Source organism: Pipistrellus kuhlii, unplaced genomic scaffold (genome assembly GCF_014108245.1).
Source record: "Pipistrellus kuhlii isolate mPipKuh1 unplaced genomic scaffold, mPipKuh1.p scaffold_m20_p_19, whole genome shotgun sequence".
NCBI classification, from domain to species: Eukaryota; Metazoa; Chordata; class Mammalia; order Chiroptera; family Vespertilionidae; genus Pipistrellus; species Pipistrellus kuhlii.
The window spans coordinates 17584950-17609714 of NW_023425504.1; the positions used below are offsets into that span (position 1 = coordinate 17584950).

Genomic DNA, 24765 nt, shown 5'->3' on the forward strand with positions numbered 1-24765 from the left:
TCTGCTTGTGCAGAGCCCCAAGGTCAGCCAGAAGTAAAAGTTTAGGATATTCTCTGAAGATTAAGCTTTTTCTGAGCATGTGTATTGTCTTGGGCATACACATGGCCTTCTTGATTCCATGCTTTACACAGGAGCTTTTAAAATCCCACATTCCCCGACATATCTTCTTTCTAAAGCTGTTTCTTCCCAGGCCTTCTGATTTGTCTTGCTTGTCTTGTCTGCTGCTAAAGCCAATACTTGTGCCTTTAAGTGTTTTATCAAATGCTACCTGGGAAGCTGCCTCAAACCTGAGAATGCTCTGAGTTTGGAGAAACAAAGGCAAGCCCTTGTGCACCAGTCCTTAGGGGAACCACCAGACAGATCAAAATACACAACCACAATTCTTTGAGAACAAGGTCTGTATTGCCCCCTCAGGCCCTTGGCACCAGGAGAACAGGCTTGGTTTGTGGGGAAGGATAGACTATTTAAAACACCAGAGAACTCTCTTGCTGCAATGCAGCAGCTTCTTCATTAAGCTTTTCCCGGTTGTTGTGCGTTTTTCAACTAGATTCCAGAGTTCTGCAAAGTTGATTCTGACGGTTTTTGCCGGCTCATTAGTTGCTTTAATGGAGGGATGAAACTGTGGGGTGCCCTACTCTGCCATTTTTGGTATAAAGAAAGCTATCTTGGCCAAAACCCATTAATATTCCAGATAAGATTAATTTCATCTCCATGTCATCCCTCACGCATCCTTCCAGCTCAGCCATCCCTTCTTCCAGGCAGACTTTCCTGACCACTACACACCCAATACTGTAATTAATTTTTTATACTTCTTTCTCACCAACTAGACTTAGTCTCTTGAGGGCAGAGACTAATTGTATCCTTTCATTTCAGGATCCCTAGCACCCGACATGGTTCCAGTTACATAATAGTGCGTATAAATGCCAAAGGGTGTACAAAGGAATAATGAAAGATATAGAAAGAGGGAGAAAGAGACGATTCCATGATTTCTATAGTACTTGTTAAAATTCAGACTGAAACCTATTAGAGGGGTATCTTTGTCATGGTTTCAACATAAGGACATTAAGCTTTTAAAAGACACATACATTCCTAAAGAAAAAAGTTCACCATATCCAAACTGATACGTGTATCTTTTGGGGAAGTTCTTTTATACAATGTTAAACTTTATAACAACTTCAAACTATTACTAAACTAGTCCAAGAACACTTCATAAATTCCATGGTGTTTTAAAAGTATTATTATTAAATGTACGATGCTTCTGACCTTTAAGACCTTTATGGAATCAATTTCCACTGTACTGAAACAGGAAGGTGATATATAATGGCCAGTAAAGTGATATTTTAAAACTAACCTGACTGGGTTATCATTCTTGATGAAACAATGATAATATCACAAGTACCACCACACTTTACTTTGCAGGTGTGCAAGTTTTCAAAGTGTGAATGTATGTTTACAAGAGAATAGAACAATTCAATTGCATAAATTAATCAATCTGAGAAACCACATTAGAAACAGAGCTAATTTTTACATGATTTTCAGTAAGTTCGTATACTTTCAATTTTAGTATAACCTCTGTCACAAAGCTTTCATAACAGCTTTGAATGATAATCATTGATGATAAAGGAAGGAAAATAACATTTTAAAGTTCATCATATTAGTATGTATCTACGTTTGTGCAGATTTAATCTCCCAGGTATCAAAGGTGGTAAATAGAATAGAGAAAAAGCATATACAGTAAGTATAAGCTGTATGTGCTGAGTACTGAGGAACAGTTTTATACTGCTTTAGGAAAATTACACCTTTTATTACATATGCTTTCTTTTCTTGTACTTTGCAACAACAGTGACCTCTGCAATGTAGCTGCCCAGCAGATGCCAAAATAAAAGAGAGGAAGCATCTGGGCAGTTAATCTCAGAAATGCTAATCAAGTTCCCTGATTTTTTTTTTCTCATGTGAGCAGAGTACATGGGTAGAAAATCATTGTAGATAATCAACACAAGTTTAAAATAATGTCACATTGTAAATAAACATAGCTTACAATTTCATCTGGCCCATATTGACAATTTGTATGGTTACCATTGTGCATATGGTCAAATTAACTATGAAGAGGAAGCAGATCTCACACATTTAGTTTATACAGACAAACTGGATTTCCTCTATTCATGTTAATTCTCAAGTATCTGTAAGTAACATCACTCGAACATTATCACTGAAGTCATTCACAATTTTTAGTCTTCCCACCTCCATTCCTGCCACAAAAACATACTCAGACACACAATCTCTCACACAGGCTCACATTCTCAAGTGCTCTTAATAACTCAGGGAAACAGCCGAAACCGGTTTGGCTCAGTAGATAGAGCGTCGGTCTGTGGACTGAAGGGTCCCAGGCTCGATTCTGGCCAAGGGCATGTACCTTGGTTGCGGGCACATCCCTGGTAGGGGTTTTGCAGGAGGCAGCTGGTCGATGTTTCTCTCTCATCGATGTTTCTAGCTCTCTATCCCTCTCCCTTCCTCTCTGTAAAAAATCAATAAAATATATTTTAAAAAATAAAATAACTCAAGGAAACAGGAATTCTAGAACATTGTGCTCCAGCCGACTAACTGGCTGGCAGGACATGCTTGGATCTTCACGCCTGGAGGGGAGAGCAAGGATAGATGAGCCAAGCGTCATGGTGTGAGACAGAGGAATAGATTCTCAGTCTCCAAGATTGGAGAGTCTTAAGGGTGGGGATTAGGTAGGGGCCGCAGCAGACCCTGAGCAAAGGATGAATGGATTACTCTGACACATGTTTCTGTGAAGGGGCTGCTTGGCATGAAGCACCAAAACAGCCCCAATTGCCTGCCTCCTTAGGCTTTTATTGTAACAACAGCTTGAACTAAGATTAACCTCTAGATACAATCAGCAGGGTAAGTATCCTTGAGAAAGCACATACTTATACAAGGTGGAGTCTAAAGACTAAACATAGCGATTCCAGCAAAACACCTGGGGGCTCGGACTTGTTTGGAAAAATCAAGGCAGGGGCTGCCACCTTTGGGCAAGGTCCCAGTAGAGGCCCCCAACCTTTCAGAGAATCCTCCTTACAGACTTTCCAACCAAGTCCCGTGCTTCTTCACAACCAGCTAGGTGGCAGATTTGTGAGCAGTCTCTCATCTCAGGACAAGCATAGGCTGACCTATACAGAAAACTAGGATCACAGTCTCTGAGGAAACTGACCAGCCTCTTTTCCCTAAAAGTTCTTAGAAATAGCTTACCAATAATACCACCTCCAAAATCCACTTATGGTATTAATATAAGTGCATTTGTACTAGTGTGTAAAATGAATACTGCTCTGATTTTAATCCAATGGCAAGGAGAAGACTTGTGAGGGCACGGGTACCTAAAGATCAACACAGGCTATAGCTGGTGAGTGAATAAACAGAAAGAGGTCAAGTCAACTTATTTTCTCTAGTTAGGGTAGTAGTGACAAGCCCAACCCCATGCCACCCCACAGCCTCTTTTTGAGATGCCACGTAGGTATCTCTGTGATTTTTTTCTATAACACTATTGAGCCTTGTTCAGTGGACTGCATTTTGCTACTAAAAATGAATGACTAACAGGGAGAGCCTACGGGACTTTATCAGATCTCCATAACCTAAGAAGGACAGGCCTATAAAGCCATTGAAAGAAGAAATCAGTTCTCCTTCCAAATGTGCCTCAGGGCTGAGAAGAGAGAATAATAATTTCTTCACCAATTCTGCCAGTGCCTGGATTTCACACTCACTATTGTCCTGCTCCTCACAAGATAGTGGCTGGGAAGACAGCAGACCAATCTGTGGAGGTGCCATCCTGGAAAAGTGGGATTCCAGTTTAGTAGAACCCAAATCATACAGTGCCTAGTGCCAGATAAGGGCACTCATTACCCACTACCCTAACAAACACAAACTCATACAAATGCTTCAGGGAGACAAATTCTGTGCCCAACAGAGCAACACAATACAAAGGCAACATCTCAGCCCATTTCTCTGCCCAAGGGCATGCTCAGCACTGTACCGTCTGAGATGCTTCTATTGATACTCTAAAGCAGCGTTTTTCAACCGCTGTTCCGCGGCACACTAGTGTGCCGCGAGATGTTGCCTGGTGTGCCGTAGGTGCAGACAAGACAAGAATTTTATAATTTTTCACTATTTTGTTTACTTAATATTTCATAATAAAGTAATTATAAAATACTTTCTTTGTGTTTATTTGATTCCTATTCAAGAGAATTACTTTATATATAGTCAATATAGGCACAGAGTTAAATTTTTTAACATTTTCTAATGGTGGTGTGCCTCGTGATTTTTTTCATGAAACAAGTGTGCCTTTGCCCAAAAAAGGTTGAAAAACACTGCTCTAAAGTTTAGAGTCTAAAGTTTAGACTCTAAACTGTCTGTCAACTCTCTGTGGAATGCCCATCTTCCTATCTGCCCTTGGTGACTCACAGCTGAATGAATGTTTTTGACATTTTCTTGCCAGTAATAACAACTATGATTTAGGGAGTGCTATGTAATGACTAAGCAAAATAAATTGTATATATTAACACATTTAATCTTCAAAACAACTCCATGAGTTATATGTATAATTATTATACCATTCTGCAGATGAAGAACCTGGGACTCATAAAGGTTAAGTAATTTGCCCAAGATGACACAGCTAGGAAGTGATTAATGCACCACTTTTGTAAAATACCTTGCACACTTGCTTTAGATCTTTTTCTTTAAAGAAATTTAATGTTAGTGATAAAACTACAGCTCTCCTCCATCACATTTCTCTCCTCTCTCCCTTCCTCTTTCCCTCTTCAAAAGTTACCCAAGATTGGTGTATATATTCCTGTGTACACTTTTATAAATATATTCTTATCCATAAAAATATGTATTATTACCTCTATGATAAATGGTATCAACTTGTTTCAAACTTGCATTTTTCACTTTATATGTTTTCTAAATATTTTATGTTGATAACTGTAAATCAGTTCATTCATTTTAACTGCTGTTTAAGATTCTACCCTATGAATATGCATTATTCAGTCTTTTCAACATTAGCAATGGTTGCAATTAACAACATTGTACACATCTCCTAGTGTACATCTGTGACTATATACTTAGAAGTGGAATTTTCCACATGCATGCATTTCCAGTTAAATATTGCTAAATTGTTTTCCAGAATGGTCATACCAGTTTACATTTTAGTTTGATTAAAAATATAGAATTTCTGAATTCCAAATTTATTGAGCAGAGCCATCTTAAATATAATAGCACCATTGAGCCCAATTGGTGTGGCTCAGTGGTTGAGTGTCAACCTATGAACCAGGAAGTCACAGTTTGATTCCTGGTCAGGGCACATGCCTGGGTTGTGGGCTCAATTCCCGGTGTAGGGCATTCAGGAGGCAGCCAATTGATGATTCTCTCACATCATTGATGTTTCTATCTCTCCCTCTTCCTTCCCCTCAGAAATCAATAAAATTAAATTAAATTAAATTAAAAATAAAAATATATATATATAACACATTTGTGACAACTGATGCTTGAGATAGCACAAGATAGTAATTTCCAAGCCCAAATGTCCACCAGAATCCCCCAATGGACGTATAGAATGCAGATTTCCAGGCCTGGCCCCAGTCAAAGTGCACTTCCCCCCAAGTGATCTTGATACAGTTGACCTGTGAACCAGTTTATAGACCACTGGTCTCAGCTACACTCTGACCATTCATAGTCCAGATTTTTCTCATCTTTAACCATATGTTAATTTAGACTATCAGAAAGCAGCAAACATGCTTGCATAAGCTGTTCCCCTTTATCCATTACTGTTGAATATGTGCTTGACTTTTACTATGGGCTACCATAGAAGAATCATATCGGAACTGGGAGGCAGAAGGGTTGAAAGTATGTACTTCTGTTTCATTCTGCTACATTCTGAGTTAAGATTCATAATTAAATTAAGAAAAAATACTCCTGTTTTAACTAATCCACATTCACTAATAGCAGCTAGACAAGGAAAGGGGAACAACCTTATACTGCAAACTTTTTTTTAATATATTTTATTGATTTTTTACAGAGAGGAAGAGAGAAAGATAGAGAGTTAGAAACATCAATGAGAGAAAATCATCAATCAGCTGCCTCTTGCACACCCCCTACTAGGAATGGGCCCACAACCAAGGTACATGCCCTTGACCGGAATTGAACCCTGGACCTTTCAGTCCGCAGGCCAATGCTCTATCCACTGAGCCAAACCGGTTTTGGCTATACTATAAACTTTTAAGAGAAGTATGGGAAAAAAGGTTTTAGTGCACCCCCTTTCACATAGTACTGAAGAAAGAAATATTAACAAAATCCTGAAAACTTTTATTGATTTAATTCCTTTTATAAAACTAGAGGCCCGGTGCACAAAATTCATGCACAAGAGGGGTATCCCTCAACCCAGCCTGCACTTCTCCAATCTGGGACCCCTCAAAGGATGTCCAACTGCCTGTTTAGGCTCAATCCCACCATTTAGGCCTGTTAAGTCTCACAATCCAGGACTGCTGGCTTCCAACCACTCACCTGCCTGCCTGCCTGATTGCCCCCAACCACTTCTGCCTGCCAGCCTGATCACCCCCCACCAATCTCCTGCCAGCCTAATTGACACCTAACTGCTCCCCTGCCAGCCTAATTGTCCCTAACTGTCCTCCCTTGCAGGCCTGGTTCCCTGCAAATGCAGACCTGGTCCCCCCCATAACTTCCCTATCCTGCAAGCCTTATCACCCCAACTGCCCTCCCCTGCAGACCTAGTCACTGCTAACTACCCGCCGCAGGCCTGGGTCCCCCCCCACCTCAACTGCTCTCCCCTGCAGGCCTGGTCCTCCCAACTGCCCTCCCCTGATGGCCTGGTCCCTCCTAACTGCCCTCCCTGCTGGCCTGGTTGCCAACAACTGCCCTCCCCTCCTGGCCATCTTGTGGTGGCCATCTTGTGTCTACCTGGGGGTGGTTATCTTGTGTGTTGGAGTGATGGTCAATTTGCATATTACCTATTTACTATATACAATAGGATGTGGCCTACCAGGTTGAGTAGGAGTAAAGTGGCCTATTTTTTCCTTAATCAGTTTTAATAAGTAATATTTTCTAGGAATTTTCTAATTTTATCTAAAATTTCCCAAAGTAATTTATAATAAACTCTTTAAAAAATTTTTTATTGATTTCAGAGAAGAAGGAACATTAATGATGAGAGAGAATCATTTTGGCTGCCTTCTGAATGCCCCACACTGAGGATTGAGCCCACAACCCAGGCATGTGCCCTGATCGGGAATTGAACCATGACTCCCTGGTTCACAGGTTAACCCTCAAGCACTGAACCACACCAGTTGGGCAAAAACCCATTTTTTAAAACAGCATTTCATTAAAAAAAGAGAGATCCAAGTGACCATTAAGCATGTAAAAAAAAAAATGTTCAACATCATCCAGTTATCAAAATGCAAATCAAAATATCAATAAGATACCACTAAACATCAATTAGAATAGTTGCAGCCTAGCCAATGTTGTGCAGTGGTTGAGCTTTGACCCAGGAACCAAGAGGTCACTGGTTTGATTCCCAGTCAGGGCACAAAGAGGTTACTGGTTTGATTCTTTTGAAGATAATTAAGTACCTATGTCCTTCAAAGACATGTGCAAGATCATTAATAGCAGCTTTGTAATAGCCACAAATAGAAATGAGTCAAATGTTCATCAATGATAGAATGAATAAATAAATTGTGGTATATTCATACAATGGAATATGAGTAATAGTAATAAAAAACAATCTGCTGCCATGCACAAAAACATGGTTGGGGAAAAATATAGCTGTTTTTAATCCAGCTAGAGGTTGGAGAACAGGCTGCAGAGACTGATTTCTTCCCCCGTCCCTTTTCCTCCAACCTTGTAGGCCTATACATAATTTTCCAAAGTCTTTGATACTTTAAAGGTTTTGGAGCATTGCTTGGTTAAATAATAAACATCTAAATATTTTGAAATAACAGATACTGAAACAGTAATTAATTTGAGTTTGCCTCTTAGGGAAAATATAGAGGATAGATTTGAATGTATTAACAAATAAGTCTTATATTTTATTTGAAATATCACTTAAAATGTGAATGTATTGCTAATTGGAGGAATATTAATTACTTACATGCCCCCTAAAAATTAAGTTTTCTAAGAGTTAAGAATTCAAAAATTATGAAAAGAAATTATGGTTTTGGTATAATATAGAAAGCATGAAGAATGAAAGTGCATTTTGTAGGAGAAAGAAAATGGTTTCTAAAGCTGGTTATTTCTTTTTTTTTTTTAATAAATCTTTATTGTTCAGATTATTACAAATGTGATCCTCTTCCCCCCCTCAATTGCTCCCCTTCACCAGGTTCCACCCCACCCTCTGTCCTTTCCCCATCCCCCATTGTCCTCATCCATAGGTGCACAGTTTTTGTTCAGTCTCTTCCCGCACCCCCACTCCCCTTTTCCCTGAGAATCGTCAGTCCACTCCCCTTCCATACCTCTGATTCTATTATATTCACCAGTTAATATTGTTCATCAGATTTTTAAATTCCCTTGGTTTTTAGATTCAATTGTTGATAGCTACGTATTTGTTGATCATAATTTTTATCTTTATCTTCTTCCTCTTCCTAAATAACCTCCTTCAGCAATTCATATAATTCTGGTTTAGTGGTGATGAACTCTTTTAGCTTTTTTTAATTTGTGAAGCTCTTTATCTGTCCTTTGATTCTGAGTGATAGCTTTGCTGGGTAGATTATTTTTGGCTGTAGGTTCTTGTTATTCATCACCTTGAATATTTCTTACCATTCCCGTCTGGCCTGCATGGTTTCTGTTGAGAAATCAGCTGACAATCTTATGGGTGCTCCTTTATAGGTCACTACCTGCTTTTCTCTTGCTGCTTTTAATATTCTCTCTTTGTCTTTTGCTCTTGGAATTTTAATTATGATATGTCTTGGTGTGGTCCTCCTTGGATTCCTTTTGTTTGGGGTTCTGCGGGCTTCCTGGACTTGTAAGTCTATTTCTTTCCCCAGGTGGGGGAAGTTTTCTGTCACTATTTCTTCTAGTACTCTTTCGGTATCTTGCTCTCTCTCTTCTGGAATCCCCATAATTCTGATGTTGGTTCGCTTGAAATTGTCCCAGAGGTTTCTTACACTATCTTCAACTTTCTGGATTCTCTTTCTGGATTCCCTTCTGCAGAGGAGTGTCCTCTGGCTCTTTGTGTTCTAAATCTTTGTCTTGATTCTTGCCATCTTCCAGTCTGTTTTTAGGACTTTGTATAATATTTTTTATTTCAGACAATGTTTTCTTCATTTCTGGTTGATCCCTTATTATTTCTAGTTGCTCCCTTTTCATATCCTCATAGGTCTCATTTATTTTATCGGCCTTTTTTAGGATATTGTTGAATAACCTTATAACTATAGTTTTGAACTCAATGTCCAATCTTTTCTTTTCCTCCATCTCCTTCCTTTGTGTCCTTCTTCTTGTCTGCATTTTAGTTGTTTCCCTGATTTGATGGAATAGCTTTGTGTGCTAGGTGTTCTGGTAGAGCCCAGTAGCACAGCCTTCCCAGTTACCTGCAGTGGACAGTCTTGGTGTAGCCCTTTGTGGGCTGTGTGTGCAGTCTTATTGTTAAGCCTTGCTTATTGTTGGTATCACTGGGAAGCGTTGATCTCCAAGCCAATTGGCTGTGAGGATCAGCAGTGTCTCAGCTAGGAGGGTTTCCGTACTCTGCTTGAATAGGGCGGGGTCTCTGGGTGGCGCAGACAATCTTTGGTTCCCTGTAAGTCTCGCCTTAGAAAAGTCCTGTTCGTGGAGAGTTTTGGAAGATTGGTTGCAGGCGCTCGCGCACCTCTTTGGTAAAGGCGCAGACAAGCTTTGGATTCCTGCAAGTCCCTCCTTAGAGAAAGCCAGCCTCTGGGAGAGCTTCTGTGCTCAGCCACAGGTAGGGCGGAGTCTCGGGTTGGTGCAGACAAACTTTGTTTTCCCTTCAGCTCCTCCCCAAGTCCCGCAGTAATGGCCTCTGGCTTCACACACCTCCAAGAGATCTCTGCCCACTGCCTGACAATCTGGCCTCTCCCTGTCTGGGGCCGTTTATCAGAGCAATAGGGTGATTCTGTTTTCCTCTCGGACAAGAAAGCCAGCCGCGTTAGCTGTTCGCCCTCTCTGCGCCAGGAGTAAGCCAGTAGCGAACTCAGCCAGGCCTGCCCTCTCTGCGTGCAGGGAGTAAGCCAGCAGCAATCTCGGTCCTGCCCTGGTTATTTCTTAAAGTTGTAATATTTCTAAAGAAAAATTTGTGAAAGTTATAAGATGTTTGTAAAGAAAAATGTGGGAAAGAAGTTGAATAAATGGCACAGACCAGCAAGCTCAGAATAAAAAGAATAGAAAAACTGAAATAAACAGCAATTTGGAACTAGCTAGTAAATCCTATCTTCCATAAACCAAGGACACTTAAGAGTAAATGATTTTCATTTTGCTGGAAAGTAAATAGCTTATATCAATGTACTCAGGGAGACTGATAGCAGAAATCCAATTAGTATCATTTGCTGACTGCAACCAAGGACAAATTAAGTTAGAAAATAAACCTTATTTTGGTTAGTCCTTTTCTGAAGCAAAGTTCTATGAATTATTATTATATGTTGCTAGAGGCCCAGTCCACTGGGGTTGGAGGGGTGGTCCCTCAGCCCGACCTGCGCACTCTCACAGTCCAGGACCCTTCAGGGTATGTCTGCCTGCCAGCTTAGGCCCATTCCAGAATGGGCCTAAGCCAACAGTTGGAAATCCCTCTTGCAGTCAGGGACCCCTCACTCCTTATCATCCATCTGCTCACTGCTCCTAACCACTAGGCTTACTGCTCCTTAACGCTGCCATGGAGGCAGGAGAGGCTTCTTCCACCACCACTGCACTCACCAGCCATGAGCACTATCTTTCTGTGTAGTTGTCTGTGGGCCAACTGCTCTCTTCCTTCTCACTTAAGGTGAGCAGCATGTGAGGGCAGAGTGCACTGTTGTGGAACACAGAGGGCTGCCGGGAGCTGAGGGGAGTGGCCGGGCCCACCGGTGAGAGGTGGACACAGAGGATGCTATCTCACCCAATTGTGGGGCAGGCTGGCCAGCTTTCATCTGCCTGACCCCACCCAGAGAGGGACTGAGCATGGTATCTGCCTCTCCATTCTCCATCCTTCCATCTCTGACACCTGTCACCCTTGCCAGGCCTCCCCCAAAGTGAGTTCAGCTCAATCCCTGAATGTAAAAGGGCACATGGCCGAGGGACTGGGGGGGGGGGGCGCTCCATCCCAGTGCCCTCCAATTCCTAGCAACAGGGCCTGGTTGATAGGACCTGATCTCAGGACGGTGGCCACAGCTATAGAACATAGATCTGTTTCAGGAAAAGTTGAGAATGCAGACTTTTGTATAAACCCCTATTGCAAAAGGTGGCAGTTTATTCACATTGTGGCAAAGACACCTTCAAGAGTAACATAACTGGGTAAAGTCAGGGCCAAACCAGGCCATTTCCTCATCCAATCTCTCTGAGCCATGTGGACAGAACCAAGTCTCAGCTCTTTGCAGGACACTTCTGGGGCTTTTTTAAACCTAAAAGACAGTAGTTTGTCTCCATTTTTGTTCTTTGGGATTTTTATCATCAGATAAAAGGATGCATACATTGGAGCAATCTTCTCGAGATACAATATTCCAGTTGCACCCATGTGAGGACAACAGCACCCCTCAGAGGGAGGGAGCCGACAGATGGGGAGCAGGGAATTCTGAAAACCAAAGCGATGACAGAGATGCTAAGCCTTTCCTTCACGTGTCTGGCACCCCTCTTCAGATGGCCTGCAGGCCGGGCGTCTGCTGGACCTTTACAACTTGATGTCCTGGGAGGCTGCCCTGGACCCTGCTAGGTGGTGTTCAGGGCCACCTGGGCCCGGGGTGAGTCGCCCCTAGCCCCCTGCCCCAGCCACTGCTGGTACAGCTCCTGCACATGGGCGCTGGTCTCCAGGGGCCACACCGGATGGCAGTGTAGCTGCCTTCCATCTGCTGCAGCAGTGCACTGTCTGCACGCCTGGCCTCACCTGGGCCTGACCCCTGCCGCTTAGGCATCCCTGGTGCAGGCCAGGACCTCCACGAAGTGGCAGGGGAACTTGCCTCTACAGTTTCAGGACCATTTCTGGATGTTCCAGAAGCTGTAAGCAGCCTCAAAGCGTAGCAGAGCCTCTCTGTCCCTTTCAAGGGTGACCTCCTAGAAGTCTTTGTTCCTCAGGATGTGGTAGGTGAGCACTCCCATGTCCTTGAGAACAGCTCCTTGGTCATGTGCCTGAAGATGTGTGCCAGGTACCCATCTGAGCTGGCACCCTCATGGAGACTAACCTCCTTCTCCTTCATGTCTCCAAACAGAGTGTCCACGGTGACGTCATTCTAGGTGAGGTCACTTTGCTCCGTATCTGGATAATTTCGCCTGAGGTTAACATGCAGTCAGCACCCTGGGAACTATGTAAAGCTGTGGGAACATCTTCTCAAAGGGCCTCCAGTTTCTTGTCATAACACGGGGCCACAATGACCAGCAAAGGCTTGTTAACTACACTCAAGACACAGAGTTTATTTCTTCACCCCTGGAATCTGAACATAACTAAACAGCTAGTTGCCACCAGCAGGATGACCTGGGAGAACAGGTTGGCCTTAGATAAGATTATGGCAGAAAAAAGAGGAATATCTGTAATGTTGAGGCCAGTGCTGCACATTCATTCCTGACAACACAGCAATGGACCATCACTGAAGCCCTAAGGCAGTGGTCGGCAAACTCATTATTCAACAGAGCCAAATATCAACTGTACAATGATTGAAATTTCTGAGAGCCAAATTTTTTAAACTTAAACTTCTTCTAATCCCACTTCTTCAAAATATAATAGACTCGCCCAGGTCGTAGTATTTTGTGGAAGAGCCACCCTTAAGGGGCCAAAGAGCCACATGTGGCTCACGAGCTGCAGTTTGCCAACCACAGCCCTAAGGCATCGGCAGCTTTAGCTGATGACTGAACTGGAGCCTGAGATCGAGGGTCCTTTAATGCACTAGAGCGATGGTGTCCACATTCACCTCCTTTTATTAGGAGTTACAGTGATGGGATGCCACATCATCCCATGTATGGTGGTTCTTATCCAAAGGTTAATTGAAACCACATTGAACAAACAGCAAATTAGTCTTCTCCTAGACACTGCAGAGCAGGAAAATCAATGAGTGTCAGCCGAGTTTGAAGACAATATTTTAAATAAAGAAAAGGGGGGAATTGTGAGGATAAATAAGTCATCTTTTCTGTCAAAGAATGGTTTAGACAGCTGCCATTTTGGATTGTGTAATTTGGCAGCCACCATTTTGAACTGTGTAACTTGGCAGCCACCAGTTTGGACTGCATGACTTGGCAGCCACCATGTTGGCCACATAAGTTGCAGCTGCCCTGGGGGTAGCCATCTTGAAACAGCAAAGACCATCCTCTCCTTTTGAATTAGCCAATCATGAAAGACTGTGCACCTGAGCTCCAATCAAGAGTAAGTGATAGGTCACATGCATAAGGATTGAAAAGCCAAGCAGACTGCCTGCTCAGTGTGCCATGCTTCCAGATCATGTGCGTGTATACCCTTCTATATATAATAGAAGTAAAGATATTTGCCTTGAAAAAAAAATGGTTGGATTTCATATACATAATATTGAACTAAAGAAATCAGAAACAAAAATGCATTTGGTATGATTCCATTTATATGAATTTCAAGAAAAGATAAAATTAACAAATGGTGATGTGATGAAAATAATAGCCACAAGCTTTTTTGCAAATCCTGAGGAAGAGTTTATTTCTCCACCCCTGGAATCTAGGATGGCCTTGTGACTTGCTTTGACAATTCTGGGCAATTTGTTGTCTTCTTGTTGCCCTGAGGTCTCCATATAAAGCAGCCCAGTTTCACTTCTTTGGGGATTAAATACCCATATGGTGAAAAGAAGGCTCAGCTGATAGTCAACATAAACCACCAGATACATGTATGAGACCATCTTGGACCTTCCAGGAGTGTTTATAAGAGGTAACCGAGCAGTGATAGAAGACAAAATACTGCTCACCTCTCCAGGATGGATATTGACTGAAAAGGAGCATGCGAGCCCTAGCTGGTTTGGCTTAGTTCAGTGGATAGAAAGTTGGCCTGCAGACTGAAGGGTCCCAGGCTCAATTCCACTCAAGAGCACATGCCCAGGTTACAGGCTCTATTCTTAGTGGGCAGCCAATCAATAATTCTCTCTCATCATTGATACTGCTGTCTCTCTCTTTCTTCTCCTTTCATCTCTGAAGTCAATAAAAAAAATAAAAACAGAGAGATACATCTCTTATTAAAAAACAAAGGAGCATGTGAGAGCCTTCTTGAAGGGTAAATATATTCTACATCTTCATCTCAGTTGTTATTACACAGATGTATTTTTACACATTACATAGGTATATAATGATGTTATATTGATACAAAAGTTCATCAAGCTGTACACTTAAGAAATTGGCACATTTGTATGTTATACCCCATTGATTTGTTTTAAACACAAGGTCCAGTTTGGTTTGGTTCTGAGTGTAGCAGGCAGAATAATGCCTCACAAAGATGTCTTCACTTTTGGAACTTGTGAATATGACAAATAATAGGGTGGGAGATTGTCCTGGATTATCCAGGTAGGCCCACTGTCCTTCAAAGTAGAAGCAGGAAGCAGAAGAGTAGAGTCAGAGAGAGATGTGAGTACAGAAGAATGATCAAGAAAATGCAGCATCTCTGGCTTTGAAGATGGGAAGGGAACCACAAGCCAAGAGATGTAGGTGGCTTGTAGAAGCTGGGAAAAGCAACAACATGTATTTTCTCTCCCCTAGAGTCTTCAAAAGGAACTAACCCTGTCAATACCTTGATGTTAACCCAGTGAGACCCAGTTCAAACTTCTGGACTGTAAGATAACAAATGTATGTTGTTGTTGTTGTTGTTTATTTTTAAAAATATGTTTTTATTGATTATAGAGAGGAAAAGAGAGGCAGAGAGAGAGAAACATCAATAATGAGAGAGAATTACTGATCAGCCGCCTCCTGCACACACCACACTACGTATCAAGCCTGCAACCCGGACATATGCCTTGCCCAGGAATCAAACCATGACCTCCTGGTTCATAGGTCAATAATCAACCACTGAGCCATGCTAGCCAGGCCAAATGTATGTTGTTTTAAGCCACTAAATTTGTGGTGATTTGTTACAGCAGCAATAGAAAATGGGCAAAAAACTGACTTCAGGGGATCATGCTCTTAATGACCAGCAATTTCATTTCACACCCAGTTACTTCTTTAGGTAGAAAACAGCTCTATAAGAATGAAGATAAGAACAGTTCTTTTGTGAACAGTCTTAGAAAACCAAGACCACCATCCAGGGTTGACTTCATGGGTGTACAATCTGTTCAGTTGCACAAGGTCTTATGCTTAGAAGGCCCTATTGTTGGTTTAGTACTTTGCTATTCCTGTCTTGAAATTATTAATCATTTAATAATAATTCCCACATTTTCATTTTTCACTGGGCACCACAAATTATATTGTTAGTCCTGCAACCACCCCTGCATTCCTCTTAGCACCAGGGCCAGCCTACCAGGGCCAGCCCACCAGACTGGACTCTCTTTAAATTGTTGGTAACTTTATTTCATAGGTCCTTTTATCCTTTCCTGCCATTAGGCCTTGAAAAAGGCCACTTTCTCTACCTCGATAGATCCTCCTAACTCCAAATCTCAGGGGCTGGACATAGAAGTCTGGACTTTTCATGATGATTAGCCCACTCTCACTCCAAAATTCTGCACATCTGTATGATGAAGATCTGTATAATTGAAATGGCCTCTCAAAGACCTATGCCAGGATGCTCCCTGACTGTCTGCATGGAGAGTGACTGGCACCTCCTTTCTCTTAAGAGGAAAAAATATAATTCTCTCAGGTAAGACACATCATTGCATTTAAAACAATACTGCCTGGGGACATTAATAAGTGTTACAAGAAAGAGGAATTATGTGGCCAAAGAGCTTTGTCCTGAGTCTTTAAAATTAAATAGCTTTTTTTTTCTTGTGGGATATCTGAGCTTCCTTAATGTGTTAAAGGATATTCTGACTCTCAAAGGAGCTAAAGTATGTAGTGCTTCATGAACTTATTTGACAAGGGACCCCCCCTTCTCCTGGAAAAAAGAATAAGGGAAAGTTCTCCTAAATAAATTAAGCCCTTACCAAGCTGAATTTTTGGCATACTTTCTTTCCCATTGAGATATTACTATGCAAGCAAGCATACACCTAAGTGAGAAAACTTTCTTTGTCTCTAATTCTTCCTATCCTCTGCACCCCTGCTCACATGTATGCTCTGTACAGAATGATGGAAAACTAGGGAGGACTAGTCAGACCCCCACTGACTGTTTGGAATGATGATAGCGATGGTGATGATGATGGTGATAACTAACATCTATCAAGCACTCCCTGTATGCCACTAAGCACTGTTCTAAGCAATTATTGTGTATCATTTTATTTAATATTATGGTCTACTTTAAAGAATATCCTGCAACTTATATACTTATATGCATAGCCCATGGACATGGGCAATATGGTAGTGAAGACCTAGGGAGTACAAGGAGGGGGGGAAAATGAGGGGCAAATGGGAGATATCTGTAATAGTATCAACAATAAAAATATATTTTAAAAATAAATAATACCCTGCAAAAATATATAAACCTTGCATTTGTAATGCAAGGAATTTCAATGTATAATGGATAAATCTCAATGGACACGGTTGATGGTAAATTCAGTATTTTTTTCTACTGGGTAACAGCATTTCCAGGGGCACATCGCTACCAAAGAGAGTACAGAATCCCTTTTCTCTACATAAAACAAACCAAAGGGGAGAACCTTTCTAAACCCCAACAAACTACTGACAGTTAATTATAAACCTATTGGGGGAGAAATGGAAACACTTGGCACTTTTTTCATTCAAATATACATCAATGAATGACTGATGATACTGCTGTTCCAGGAAACTAAGATTTGTTCTGGAAACTGGGAGCTGATTCCTTGAGTGAGCTCTAAAGCAAATGCTGGGGAAAATGTGCTCTCAGCCTCCGAAGTATGGTCAGGTCATAAAATATTTCTGTAAACACATGTAGAGGATGTTCAACTAATGGAATATTGAACACACAAAAGAGAACTCACTTGGTTTTGTTTTTATCTTCTCTATTAAAAAGTAATTTTAAAAAACACAATATGATGGCTGTCACTCTCAGAACAAAAACCTTTGGAACCCAAATTTCTTCATGTCTTTCTAACCTGTGGGTACTATAGAGATCCTATTACAAATTTACTAGTTCTTTCATTCAGTGCACCCCAAACCCCAGCTTTTTCAATTAGGGTCCTCAAGGGTGTTTCTAGGTATTCCTGGGGAGTGGATATCACCTGTGAGCACAAATGACCTTAACTAATTGTCTAATCATCTACCATGTGGTTTCTGCCATTTCTTCTGCTTCCACTTCTATTGGGGAGCACAGGAGACTTGGCTGGAAAATTTGTAAGGAGGACATTCTGAGAAAAGGGAACATTGTGGAAGGCCACTCACCCTGTTTATTAGAATTTCTACTTAGGAGAGTGCCAAAGGTGGTGCCCCTAATTATTCCTTGACCTTTCCAAGCAAGTCTGTGCATGTGCAGACCCCTGTGTGTTTTACTGTAATTCTTATGCTTAATCTTTGGGTGCCCTTGCTTAAAGGACACTATAAACACATGTGTCCTCCCAATATTACTTACCCTACTGATTGTATCTAAAAGATAAACTTTATCTCAAACTGCTGCTACAATAAGGCAGGCAATCAAGGCTGTCTGGTTCCTTTAGCCAGGTAGTCCCTTAGCCCTCTCTTTCACAGCAAATGCTGTGCCTGAATAATCCATTTATTCATCGCTCAGGGCCTGCTGGTCAGCCCCAGCACACTTCCCCTGTCATTTCCCTTCACTGAGCATCATAGCATCAGACAAGCATCACTCTCCTCTGTGAGTCCTGTCTTGCCATCTCCCATCAGGCTCCTCGTTGTCTCAATGTCTCCCTTAAACTGAGGCACTGTGATCTACACATGTCAGATCTGCCTGCTACTCAGCTAACAAATGGGGAAGAAGGCTGATTGTGCCCTATTATCTGTTTTAGTGAAAAGAGGAAGCCTGAGTAGTACAGGTGAAATAAAGCCTCGTCATTTATATTAAGAGAATGCAGATTTTGATTTCATCATAAGATACTGAAGGGGAGCATGAACTTGCCACCTCCAAATTTGCCTCCTTGGAATAAGGATTATTTTTAGGCTCGTTATTTTTAAGAAATAGCACATACAGGAGAAGCTCTAAAAATTGAGCTAAAGTTACCCTTTTGTGAGGCAAATCTACATTAGTAAGGGAAATCTCCATTTGTAATGGAATCTCCCTCTCTGTACCAGAAAAAGATGACCAAATATCTAGAAACTCTTATCAACAGAGAAGTCAATGACTTAAAGCTGCATAATAATCTTAACTCTGTTTATTGTGCTTTTTCTGGTAACTTCTTATAACTGGCTCCTCCTCCTACCCTCCAAAAACTTATTTTGTCTTTAGCTGGAAATATTGTAACCTGACAAACTAGAGGTCTGGGCTGACTCACTATTTGAGCCGATTAAGCAGAGATAGGCTTGAGTCATATACGAGCATTTATTCCAATATGCTAGCAGTATGGGAGAGCAGCAGGTCACCCACAAAAGTCTGCTCTGCAACCCACCACAAGCAGCTGCTTATGTTGGGTAGAAGGACAAGATTATGTGGAAAAGTTGGAATTACAGACATGGCAAAGTGGTAATGGGATAATCATTACAGGTTACAAGTCATGCGGGCTGGGAGGAGTCACAGAGAGTGGGTGCCTCCGGGCCCAGATTACAAGTAATAGGTGCCTCTAGGACTAAGTATCATGAGGTTATAAATCTTTCCATAATGATAGGTAGTTCTTGGAAGGAAGATGGACTGCATTCCAATGTTAGCTCCCACGTTTCAGGGTGTGTATTTTCCCAGCAAAGTTAGAACGTGCTTTCTCTAATTAGAACAGAACCATCATGGTTAACAGAGCATGATTAATATTTTTATAATTGTAGCTGGTCCCCAATAATCTATTTATGCCCCTAGTAATATTAATTAAGGTAGTGGCTTGGGCCCTTTTGGGAAGTTACTCAGTTTTCCTGAGTCTTTCCCATGTATACAGCAGGTATATAAGTTATTAAACTTCTGTTTGTTTTTCTCCTGTCAATCTTTTATTGGAGGAGGAGAGGTCTCAAACAAAAAGTTAGAAGGGTAGAAGGAAAATTATTTTTATTTCTCTACTGTACTGTCTCACATGTAAGTAGACAGGGACAAATTTGAATGATTCTTCTTTCCTTAATTAGGAGTTCCTCACCTTTTTGTGTACCATGCACCTTTTTGGCAGTCTAGTGAGTTTTATGGACCCATTCACAAAATAATGTTCTTAAATGCATAAAATAAAATACATCAGATTACAAAAGAAACCAATTACATTGAAATACACCTATCAAACTATTTTAATATATTTTATATCATAATGAATATGCTTTTTATTAACACAGTAAATAAATGATCTAGCAGCTAGTCTAATACCACAACAATTCAGAGTAGTAAATGAGTAAATAATATTTTGAGACATCTGAAAGAAATTGCAATATATATATATATGGCTAATATGAAAAGCATTCCCTTGGGAGTTCAACCAGGAGACCAGGAGTTCCATCACTCACTATGATGTGTGCTGACCACCAGGGGTGGCAGGGAATGAAGGAAGGTCCCTCCTGCAGCCAGAGAAAGGAAGCCCTGGCCAGCAGCCAGAAGGCCTCTATTGGCCCTGATTGCTGGGCCAGGCCTAGGAACCCTACCCATGCACGAATTTCATGCACTGGGCCTCTAGTATGAATATAAACATATTTGTGCTTTCCATCCATGACAGAGTCACAGATACTACTACTATTACAGTAGGTCCTTGGGTTATGTCAGAGATCTCTTCCTACAGCTCAAAGTAACACAATTTTCACCATAAGTTGGAACCCACCTACATAAACACTACGTCACTCACATGGAGCACATACACAGCAGTAATGAAGTGAAACAGTAAAAAAAAAAAAAGAAAAAGAAAAAGAAAAAGAAAAAAGAAAAATAACAATTTCTGACCTTTACTTATGGTAAATAACTAATAAAAAATATAAAGCACATATGTACATGCGTTGAAATGATGGAACTGTTTTTTAAATAAATCAATGGGAGATGGCAACATAACCACGAAACGACATATGTTGAGACTGATGTAACCTGAAGACTGCCTGCATTGTGGTTTGTTGCCTATATTCATAATTGAGGGGAAATGATAAATTTCAAACGTAATTGTTTTCTCTTCCAAGTTCATAGATCCCGTGAATTCTATATATGCACCCCAGGTTAAATCACTCCTTTAGAATTAGTTCTCTTTAAGGAGTCCTTACAGGGCCTCATGTTAAAAAATGTATAGCTGCCCACCTCTGCAGTCCATTGCATAAGCCCAGGCAAATACAAATCTCAGCCAGGAGTCCAGCTAGGAACCCTACTATATTTAAATGAAATATGGTTTATTTTAAAATAAAAGGGTCTATTATTAGAATATTTCTAGGTAATCAAGAAGCCTTCTTGACTGGATCAGTTTTACCCTGGCATTGCTTCCCACTCTCCATAATCTCCACCAATCCACCCACCACACAGTGACAAGAGTGATCTTTTAAAATGCAAATATGATCATGTGACTCCCCTGCTTAAAATACTTGGCTCTTCTGGCCCTCTCTCCCTTTCAGAAAACAAAACAAAACATTTAATAAGCAGTTTCCTAAATGTAATCCTATCTCCCTCCCCTACCCAATAGCAGTTTACCTTACTGAAGGGGTTTTGAACAGGCCTCCCTAAGATACTAGTATGCTACTTAGGCATATAGATTATTTTTAACTGAAAAATTGAGACCCTATGGGCTTAGGAGAGACTTCTGCCCCTCCCTTATCTACCTAGAAGAGTCTAAATTGGGGGCCTTGCCTTTAATAAGGGTTATTACCAGAGATAACTTGTGATGACCTATCTATAGCAAACTTCTAATTACTAAGCATCTGCTCTTCTTATCATCCTGCAAATTTCCTTCCTCTCCTCTGAAGCTCCAGGCACCTAACCTCATTTCCTGGTTCAGGATGCCACATTTTCCCTGTCTTGGAACCTCTCATATATATTGGGGGTCCCTGATTCAGGTATGTGTAGTTCCCATACATACATATGTAATTATTAATTTTTTCTCTTGTTAATCTGTCTCATGTCAACTTAATTATTAGGCCAGCCAGAAGAACCTAGAAGGGTGGAAGATATTTCTTCCTCTCCCACAGTAAAGTGATTCAAAATCAAAAAACCATATGCATTTGTCCATATACACCTCCTACTTTTGTAGATGCTATTTCCTTTTCCTAGAATGTCCTCCTACCACATCTTCAACTGGCAAATTCCTTCTTGTTCTTTAAAATCTAGCTCAAGCACTATCTCCTCTTGGAAAAGGTGCCAGGCCTAGCCCAGCCTCCCTGGGAAGAGTTTATTACTTTCTACTATGTGCTACCACTCACTGAACTTTGACTATACATATAGTGTGGCACTTATATAAACTAGTTTATTGAATGAGGTAGACACAGTAGGGCGTATGCAGAAAGCAATATAATTCTTTCACACTACTGCTTCACACCACAAGCTCTGTGGAATCATTTTTCCCCATCCCTGCATGAAATTTTAGACAGAGCTCATACATTTTTCAGTCACTCTCAGATATTAAAAAATAGTTTTGTTTTTTAGGCATTAAAATTTTCAGTCCAATCTAATATATCACAGATTCAATCTGCCATCCATTTCCAAGCTTCTCCCCTCCCCCAGCAAAGATCTAACTCAGATAGGAAATTCATGGTGGAGGAAGGGTAAGAGGTATGGTGGCTTCCCTCCTCATTCATTTTCTCTTCTAACTCTCCTCCCATTCTCACTGTACTGCCTCAAACCCTGCCTGCGTTGAAACACAGGGAAGAACTAAAAGGAAGGGCCCAAACAAGTTTTCCTTTACTGTTTCAATTATAACCTGGCATTGAAGAGTGTTGCTGATACTTTAAAGTAGGGGTGTCGAACTCAATCAGAGAAGGGGCAAAAATCTAAAATCCAGCCTAAATCGAGGGCCGAATGGTTTACTGAACAGTCATAAACTGTCATTGTGATGGAAACGCAGCGGAGTGCAGTGATGACAGCGCGGTGCGGGCCACATTGCAAGGCCTGGCGGGACGGATTTGGCCCGAGGGCCTTGTGTTTGACACATGTGCTTTAAAGGGTTAGCTCCCCTGTCTCTGGAGATCTCTCAACTTTAGTTTCCTTGACCTAAGCAACACCTCCTCTAACTGGCCTCTTACAACTCCTCTGTTGTTGGTTTCTATAAGCCTATTCCACTGTTGGGGTCAGTTCATACCTCTGAGCCATTTTCTTAGGGATGATCCCTTAAGATGATTCAACTCTAGAGTCTTATATCTGGTCTTTGGGAAACAGCTTTGCTCACATGTTGATGGAAGTATGGATCCATGAAAATGCAGCCCTGTTACAAGCTGCTTTAGTCATAGCCTCTCTCGCCTTAAAACTTTGTTTTCAGATGTAGGTCAGTTGCCAGTCCCTGTAAATGTCAATCCTCTGGGAAGAATGTCAAACCCTTGGAGTGACTCTCTTATAGCCCCATTCCATTTAAGTGAGTGGTAAATACCTCTTCAGTTCTCCCCTGAGCAGAAGAATCTCCAAGGCATCCTCACACCTCTCTTCAAAAGCATCCTCTCTACCACTTTCCTCTCAATCAATCCCCTAGCTTCTCTTTATATACCTTTGGGGTAAGTAATAGGCTATGGGGCCACAGATCATGTTTTAGAAGTCATGCTTTAGCCAATTCTATAAATATGGTGTGCCACCTCTCTTTAGAATATATGATCCCTTCATTTTCAGCTTTGGATTCTCATCCAAAACTGAAACAGGAAAAATCCCTTTTTAATATCTGTTGCATAAGACTGCAGTCAGTACTACCACTCTATTAGCTTCTTTTTTTAAAATATATTTTATTGATTTTTTACAGAGAGGAAGGGAGAGAGATAGAGAGCTAGAAACGTCGATGAGAGAGAAACACCGACCAGCTGCCTCTTGCACATCACCTACCGGGGATGTGCCCACAACCAATGTACATGCCCTTGACCGGAATCGAACCTGGGACCTTTCAGTCCACAGACCGACGCTCTACCACTGAGCCAAACCGGCTTCGGCTCTATTAGCTTCTTGATACCAGGAAATAAGGTTCACTCATTTTCACTCTTCCAGCACCTAGCATGGTACAGGGTAGGTGCTCAAAATTATTTGTGGATACCAGTTCAAGATGTTGGACTACGTACACGCATTGCACACAATCCCTCCTAGAGTCCATTAAAATAAAAGTACATCACAACATAAAGGAATGAATCTCTAAAACAAAAAGAATGAGATGAAGGTGAGGGATTGCCAGCAATAGAGATTGCAACACATTTCTGAGAGAAGAAAAGTAGATGTGAGCAAGTTGGCAGGCGAAACGAATGAAAACACAGTTTGGAATATGTTATGAAGAAGCAACACAAGAGATGGAAGCCAGCCTGTCTAGCAGAACCCTGGAGATACTCTGGGCTCTGAGTCAGCAAGTACAGAATGGAGCTGGAGTGAGAAATGAGAATTTAAACTAAGGAATTAATTGACAATTTGTAAGACAGAATAGCTACATTAGTCTCCATCACCACATTCTACCCCAACTCCTTTGTCCAGAGTACCAGATAATGGTGTTTGCCAACAAGCAAAATAAGAAATAAAACCCAAACTAGAGAGCTTTTATCTGTAAATAAATGGAATGCTGTGGAGAAAGTTAAGATTCTAGTTTGGATATCAGCTGCTCAGAGAAATACCTTTCTCACTGGGCATTTAGAGGGCTTATAGCCAGATACCCAATTCCCAACCTACCCACCCTAAAATAAAGCTTGTCAAGCAACCAGCCCCTCCTGCCTTACCTCATAAAGGCTTCCCTGTCAGAATTCCCAGTCAGCCATCAGAGGAGAGAACTACCTGGAAAACATACTTGCTTTATTTGAAAAACAGGCCAGCTTTCCAAAACAGCAAAGGGAAAACGCACATCAGCTATCCAGTAAGTTCTCTTTAGAAATAAATTAACAGGGTACTTCCAGTCAAGATAGTGGTGTAGGTAAATGTGGAACTTGCATCCTCCCAAAACCACATAAAGATTACAACTAAACTACCAAAACAACCATCATTCAGAACTGCCTGAAATGTAACTGAACAAAAGTCCTATAACTAACGATATACAGAAGAAGCCACATCGAGACTGGTAGAAGGACCAGAGAGACATCAAATGGACTGGTCCCGCATCCATGTGTGGCAATTAAAAACTGGGAGGAATATCTTAGCTTCAGAGGTCCTCCTTAAAGAATGAGGGGTCCCAGCCACACACCAGGTCCTCCAGCCCAGAGTTCCAGTGTGGGCTAAGTGAGAGAGGGTTGCTAGAGTCCCATGCATTCCTTTTAAAGGGCCCACCCATGAATTTACTTAATCAGACTCATTCACCTTGAGCTAGAACACCG

The 24765-nt window shown here is 41.3% G+C and overlaps 1 long non-coding RNA gene across 1 annotated transcript; it reads right to left on the reverse strand.

The window, feature by feature from the left end:
• Window positions 1–1334: 1334 nt before the first annotated feature.
• LOC118722174 lies at window positions 1335–24502 on the reverse strand. Its single transcript, XR_004988919.2, has 3 exons — window positions 24346–24502; window positions 1839–1847; window positions 1335–1346 (listed from the first exon to the last, which is right to left on the reverse strand). It is a non-coding gene; the product is annotated as an uncharacterized LOC118722174 (long non-coding RNA).
• Between the last annotated feature and the right edge of the window lie 263 nt (window positions 24503–24765).